We start from the raw sequence: 7,321 nt of genomic DNA, 5'->3' as shown, positions 1-7,321 counted from the left end.
GATGCTTGCCTGAGGCGGCTGGGGGGGTGCAGGGGGTGGGAGGAACACCACAGACGTATCTAGATAAGAATAAAGATGGGTTGGGTTGGGTTTTTTGGAGGCTTTGTGGTTGCTGTTTTCACTTGCTGATTTTTATTTGTTTTCTTTTCCAAGTTCTGGCAATGTTTGGAGGTGGCAGTGATCCTTTCTGCAAAGAGCCAAACATACTCATGGTGGTAGGGCTGGGTGGACACCAGGTGATGGACTTTTACCTCTGCATGTTTTTCCAGCAACACGAACCCACCTGCTTGTCTGAAGGACATCTTACTTGAGCTTAACGAATTGCCAGAAAGCAGCTCGTGGTCTCCTTGGGCTCTTGACCAGTGTGCCCAGGTATTTGCTTAATGGTTTGTGCCTGTAGAAAGTCAGGGGTTTCTCAGGGTTGCTCCAAGATTTCTTTCCTTCCTATCTTCCCTGTCCAGATTCCTCTGGGACGGGGCTTTCTCAGGGCAGCTCGTTGAGTCCTCACAGTCCCATCCCAAAGGGGTGGCTCTGCAACGCTTTTCCTGGGCTAACCCAGTCTGGGCACCAGGTTGTACCATGTCATACCTGGTCCAAGGTATTCCCACCTGCCCCACCATTGGTGGGGAAGAAAGCTGTATCTGCACAAGGATTTGTACAACAGACAGGATTCCTGTGGGATAAAAAAAAAAAGTCTTTTTCTGCTTTTTCTAGTCTTTTAAAAATCTTACAAACTCAGCATCTTATGTTGTGAAAAGACATTTGCTCTCCCACTCAGGCCTGTGACCCAGGAGTGGATGCGCTAGAAACAACATTGCTTTGCATCTTTGAGATGCTGCATGTCGGGGACTAGTTGTCCCTCAAATCTACTTTGCCTCAAGTAATTTATGGAGTGTTTTAACGCGGTTTGAGGATTGCCTAGGCTGTGATGTTGGTCTTGGTGCTGTCCTCTTTTAGTTTAGCTTTTTAATGACCGCTGGGAGTATAAAGAAGTTGGGGTAGGAGGTTCCAAAGGCTGAGTTTCCCTAAAGCGATCCCAGGTGAGCACGAGTTGCTTGAGGATTAACCTCCTAAATGCTTCTGAAAAAACAAGGTATTTTTATTGTACTTATTGGAGCCCTTTGCCAGCATCGAAACTCCTTCAGCCAGAGGGTTGCTGCCTCCCAGCAAGGCAGTTTTCAGGATTAAATTTGGTCATGCAACCGTGATCTCCATCGTGTGTTGAAGGACAGTGACTTGTACCCCCGTTGGATGGCCCCTTGCGTTTTAGTGCCAGATAGGGGATTGAGTTGCCTCTCCAGAGATGCGCCTCCATTTTAGTGCTTTAAAGAGCTTATTATCTCTGGGTGGGTTCAGGCGGGGATTGATAACACCTCTGTCTAATTAATCATGTGCCAGGTAGCATGAAAGCAGAGACTTCTAAAATACCCAAGTGTCTTATCAAAGGTTTCAGCCTGGATTAATTCTGGGACTCTTGTTTATTTGACTGTGCGTCTGTATGTGTGTGAGAGGAAGAAAGGAGCAATTTTAGTTCTCGGCAAATGGTCATTAAAGACCTTTTTAACCCTACAAAGTTATAAATAAATATCTGTGACAGCGTGCACCTGCATATTCATCAGTGCATCCTCTCCTCCCGAGACCCAGCAGTGTGTCCTTGGCGTGTGGCCGCTTTCCCAAGCAGGGTAGGAAACTGCGAGTTATTCTGGAGATGGAAAATAAAATCTGGAAGGTTTATTCCTGGTTTTGCATTTGCTAATTTGTTAATTACCCTCTCCCCTAGGATGAGAACTGGAGTGGAAGGAGGATTGCTGGTGACTGACACCAGCTCTTCTGAAGGAGGCTGGGAGGCAGGTTGCAGGGAGAATATTTGTAGGTCATCTGGCTTTTTCATGTCCCTGGTCCTAGTCAGAGGAGACGTGTAGAGCCTGATTTTTTTATTTTTTTTTTTTTTCTATAATCCTATGGAAATGAAATCCTTGATCACTTTGAGATGAGATGGGGAGAGTGGCAGTTCACTGCTTGTCTCCACTTGCCTTGTAGGTGGCCAAGGTGCATCTTGTCCTCTGGGATGGACCAGGCAAGCATCATGAGGAAGCTGCACTTTGAGGGTCATTTCTGGCTTGTTGGTTGGATTTCCCCCATTTTGGTCTCACCCTTGGAGGGGGGGGTAGGGAGAATTGAAATTTGAAGGAAGTTGAAACACTTCTCTCTGGCTGGGAAGTAGAAAGCAGGTACTTTGGAGTATTTCCAAGGCTTGAACAGACTTTTGCATCTCCAGATTTATAGCGTTCTTCCTACATCCCATGTGATAAGAAATATAAGCTGTTTTCTGACTTGGGTAATGGGCTGTGTGTAATAATGGGGGAATATTCACAAATTGCATCATGCTTTCGCTGATGATCACTGTGGAAGATGAATGCTGGCAGGTGCTTGCCGGGGTTGTATTTGCGTGTGGATGGTCTGGCAAATACCCCTTGGAGCCTGGCTTTTAAGAGTTGGATTGTGAGTCATCACCTGAAGATGATGGGCATTTGGGTATACCGGAGCTGCTATGCTGGGGCTTGCAGCTGGGCAGCGGCTGCAGGTACAGCGGTGCGTAGATAGCTGAAGAGCAAGCAGCATTTTTTTTGTATTAAAAGTAAAGGCAGTAGTTTTAGGGAAAAATTGAGGGGTGGACTCAACCCTGAAAGGTTTTCAAGTCCAAACCCTAATCCTGAAGGCAGATCTCAGTCAGCCTAGAGCTCAAAGGTACCTAACTCAGTCTTGCCCCTGTGCTGGGAGATGGACACCTAAATAATCCACCAGCAGGGGAATAATTCCCCAGCACATTCAATTGCACAAGAAAAAATGAGCATGGCAGTGCAAGGGCCTTTCCTCTTTCCCCTCTAGTCTACACATTGTTGCTAATTTTGCTTCACCCCCTCCAGAAGAAACTATGAATTTACTTTCAGCTGCTTTCATGAAGGTCCTCTTCACTTGCATGTCTGGGGTTGATGTTAATGGTTACAGGAATAGCTGTACAGCAATAGCTGCTCATGTTTCCCTTGCAAACCTTCATCTTTATGGCAGACTACTACCCAGCCTTGCTAGCTCTTCTCCCCCGGTGGACAGTAGCCATTAGTGCTGCAAGGGAGAAATACGATGCATTAAGGTGAGGAAGATGATCCTTCCCCTTCCAGGCTGAAACACTGTAATATGAGTGTGTGCAGTAGGTGGAGGATTGGGTTGGGTTTTTTTTTTTTCTTTTAATTTATAATGAGCTTTTGGTTGGTTGCTCACCAGCAGAGTGGACTGGCTAGTAAACAGCCCCTGAAATGTCATTGTTGCCTGTGATGCTTGATGTTTCAACACAGCTCTTGATGCTGGCCTGCTGTAGCTGCAAATCTTGGCTTGTTTAAGAGGGGAAAAAAGTTCCCCACCTCCTTCCCAGTGCTGTTTCTGAAGCCTTCGTATGGGTCTGATCCTGTAGCAGACCCAAAAGCTTGGGTGAAAGAAACAGTGAGGGAAATCCCCACAGGTAGAGCTGGGATGGGGTGAGTTTCTTCCGCATTGGCCAGGGTGTGAGCATCCCTCCTCTAAATCCCTGCTGAAGGCCATCACCCTGAGGCCAAGGCCCATCCCATATCTCAGCCCTGGGCAGAATTTGTCCCCAGCTCTTCCTGCCCTGCTCTGCATTGGCCAGCCTCAGTGGTAGACCCCAGGCATGTTAGTGTGGGCCTGTAATTTTGGGGAGGAAGTGGAGCAGAAAATCCCCAAGCCTTTATTTTGTTCTTAATGGGGGGTTGCTGTTATGGTGCTTGTGGCTCTCCAGAAATCTGTCTCTTTGGGCAGTTCCTGCAAGACCCTAATGTGTGGGACACATCCCCCTTGGGGTGCCAGGGGACTTCGGTGGTGGTCTGTGGCTTCAGGCTCAAGTGGCGCTTCAGCTCTTGAGCGATGCAAGTGCCACAGGACTTAGTTGTCTTGGCCCTTTGATGTCTGTTGGGTGCAAAAAGCCCTTGAAACATGGATGTAACTTCTGCAGATGCTGAGTGTGCGTTATGCATCAGAACTTCAGCAGAAGCCGCTTGCTATCGAAGCTCAACAGAGCCTGGGGGTGTGCGTGAGCTGGGATCCATCCGCCCGTCTCTGTTAAAGCTGCACCTTCAGAATACATGTGCAGTGGTTATCCCTGTCCCCAGCTGGGGTTTCTCCAGCTAAAGGAGGAGAGAAAAGCAGAGTCCAGAAAGCCCTCATGTGGTTTCAAAATTACTGATATCGGTAACTTGCTAATTTTTTTTTTTAGGGCTTGCTGTCAGGCATGCCATGGCAGAGCAGGGAGCTGGACGGGCATGATGGGTAGGCCAAGGATGCGGGGACTATTATGGCCACCCCTACATAAGCTTTTCAGGTGTGAATTAGAGCCCAGTGCCTGCTGCTTCCTTGTTTCTGGGTTCAATAGGCTTGAGGGGGTGAGTAACACTTATACACCCTCCCTGTGACTGCAGAAGGATGAAGAGCTGCCTCTCTGGGCTATGACTGCTCTGGTAGGACTTGTTTGTCACCTCTTGAGCTCATTTAATCCTGTCAGCTTTTTGCGCCAGGATGAAGTAACCCATTTGCTGCCCCAGGCTGTAGCCCTGCGCCTGTGTCCTGCTGGCCCCCACCTCTTTGGTAGGTGGCCCTCTTCTCTGCTTTGCACCAGGCCAGGGGTTGGTGTCTCTTCAGGATCCTGTGGCCAGCATCCTCAGGACAGGCATGGCACTATGGAAAGGTCCTTCACCATGTGGCTGCAGGCAGGGCTTTGCCAGGTGCTCCCTGCTGCAGTGTGAGGGACCATTGGTGTTCACCAGAGTCTGCTGCACGGACAGCTTATTCAGAGCCGTGGATGATCATCTCCACCCAGCATGGGAACTGCCAGCCCAGGAAGTGCCACAGCATCAACCCTTGCCATGGCTGATCTCCACCCAGCTTTGGACCTGCCAGCACTGTCAACCCTTGGCCATGGCCTCAACCTTTGACCACGGCATCACCTTCTGGCCTGGGATGGACATGGCATGGAAAGCCCAGCAGAGCTGCTCTATCCCTGCAAACACCCCAGCAGAGGGCAGGTGATGCCACTCCTCCCCCAAGAGGGACCTGAGGCAGGAGAACATTGTTGATGGGCTGGAGGGGAGACTGGACCACAGCCTGCCCCTCCAACCTGCTGTGGGATGAGCACCATCAGGAGGCTTTTGTTCCCCCTGGATCTTCTCCATGTTGGGTCACCTCCCCACACCTGAGTAATGGGGAGACTTCAGTCCAGCCAGAGGGTTTCGGCACACGGGAAAGCACTATCTCTTCCCTTTGGTGCCCAGGAGCTGTGCCCGGTGCTTCAGGTAGGGAGGGACCTCAGGAAACATTAAATAGCTGTTGGGTTCGTCACTGCAGCAGCTGATCCAGGGTGGTGAGTCACGGCCAGCACTCTGGCATGTAGGATGGCGGCACTGGGCCACTCGTCCCTTCTTCTCCCCTCCCCACTTGCTGTTTACTCGTGTATTGGGTTGGGTGGTTTTTTTTTTTTCACTCGTGTGGTGTGTCTGCACATAGCTGGGATGAGCATCCTCCTGGGAGAGGAGTGAGAGGGTCAGGTTCAGAGCAGGAATAAAATGACCGAGAGTACCCCAGCATCCACCTGGAGCGCATCCAAAGGAATGCAGAACTGCTAGTCCCCATGGACACCTTGGTCTTCCTTGCATGGTGGGCTCTTCACAGCCTGCTCTCAAGTACAAATACATCTTTATTTATTAATTATGAGTCTTTATAACTCTACCCCCAGCCCAAACCGTGACCTGAAAGGGTAGCCTTCTGGCTTTTTGCACTTTTAATTAGGCTTGCTGGGAAGCTCTCCCTGTGCCACTGCTCTCCTTCCTGCCCAGTTCTGTACCCAGCTTTCTGCCGGGGGTGGACATAGAAAGGGAGGCAAGCAAACCTCAAAAAATGGGTGAAAACTTGGCACTGGTGTGGTACTAGGCTCAAAACCTTCATGCTGGCCCCAGGCGGTGCTTGTTAGGAGCTCTGGTGGAGGCATTTGGGATGCAGTGGGATTTGGGTTGTAGCTGGCCATGCTGTTGGGTGCAAAATTGGTTTGTTTTTCCTAACCAGATCTTTTTTTTTTTTCTTTCTCTTTTGTGTGTGGCAAAATGTGGGAGAAAGGCCCTTGCAAAGTGTTTGCAATCCTTGGCTGGAAGGTGCTGTCTCAGCTTCTGTGAGTCCCTGTGGGGGGACATGCCGGGGATGTCCCTGCAAATCGGTGACACTCCTCCCTTCTGTAAGGAGGGTGGCTTGCCAGTTTTCTTGGCTGGCCCTGTAGTATTTCAGGTCCAGGGAGACCACTCAACCCTTGCAGGTCCCAGCAGCCATCAGGCTGATGGTTTGAAGGAGCTGGGCAAACCATGCATCCTCCTGCACCTGCAGTAATGCTCCTTCATCTCCTCTTCCTTTAGCCCAACAGCTTCAGGGAGGCTGGGAGACGCAACGCCAGGAAACAAAATAAAGCTGCAGGATCTGAGATTGCTAATTTAAAAAAAAAAAAAAATCTTTTTTTTTTTTTTTTAATGTCAGCATTTGAAATTCCGACTCCTAGTTAGGAAATTTGTTGAAGTTGTGGTATGAATCATCCCTACCCGCAATTTTAGGACCCATCGCATGGGGAAAGGAGCAGAAAATTAGTCACTTTGTTAATCTGCTTCCAATAAAAATTATTTAGAAATCCATGGCGGGTGGGGGATAAGAATAAAACAAGAGCAGCTTTTGGGAGTGGCTGTCAAGTGTCCTGGCCTCCACAGCCACCTGCTCACTTCTCTGGGCTGTTTTCGGGGCAGGCAGCAGGGCCTGGCAGCTGCCTGCACTTCTAGTTCATGATCAAAGTGACCTCCTAGGGCAAATACAAACAGAGGCAGCTGGAAACCAGCCTCGTGCGGAGAAGTGCTTCTTCCTGAAGAAAAGTGCTTCTCACTCCACAAAAAAAAAAAAAAAAAAAAAAAAAGACGCCCCAATTATAATAGGGTGGAGGGAGTTAGCAGTGAGGCTTGGGGAGAGGGGGATCATATTTGCACCCCCCAGCTGCTGATTTTTTTAGAAGTGATGGTAAAGAGCTGGGGGGGGCGGCTACAGCAGAGGTGGTGCTGGGGGCAAAGTGAAGGTTTTGGAGTTTATTGCCTGGTGGCTTTTAGGGTGGTGGTTATTTGGGTTGGTGTGTTTGTTGTTTTTGGGGTTTTTTTTGAACCAGGGTGATGCTGGCACAGTGGTATATTGTGGATGAGATGCTATGTGTGGGTTGTGATGTCGAGTGTCATCCCCC

Source organism: Charadrius vociferus, unplaced genomic scaffold, assembly GCF_000708025.1.
Source record: "Charadrius vociferus isolate BGI_N301 unplaced genomic scaffold, ASM70802v2 scaffold467, whole genome shotgun sequence".
In the NCBI taxonomy this organism is placed as follows: Eukaryota; Metazoa; Chordata; class Aves; order Charadriiformes; family Charadriidae; genus Charadrius; species Charadrius vociferus.
This window is presented reverse-complemented; position numbering follows the sequence as displayed.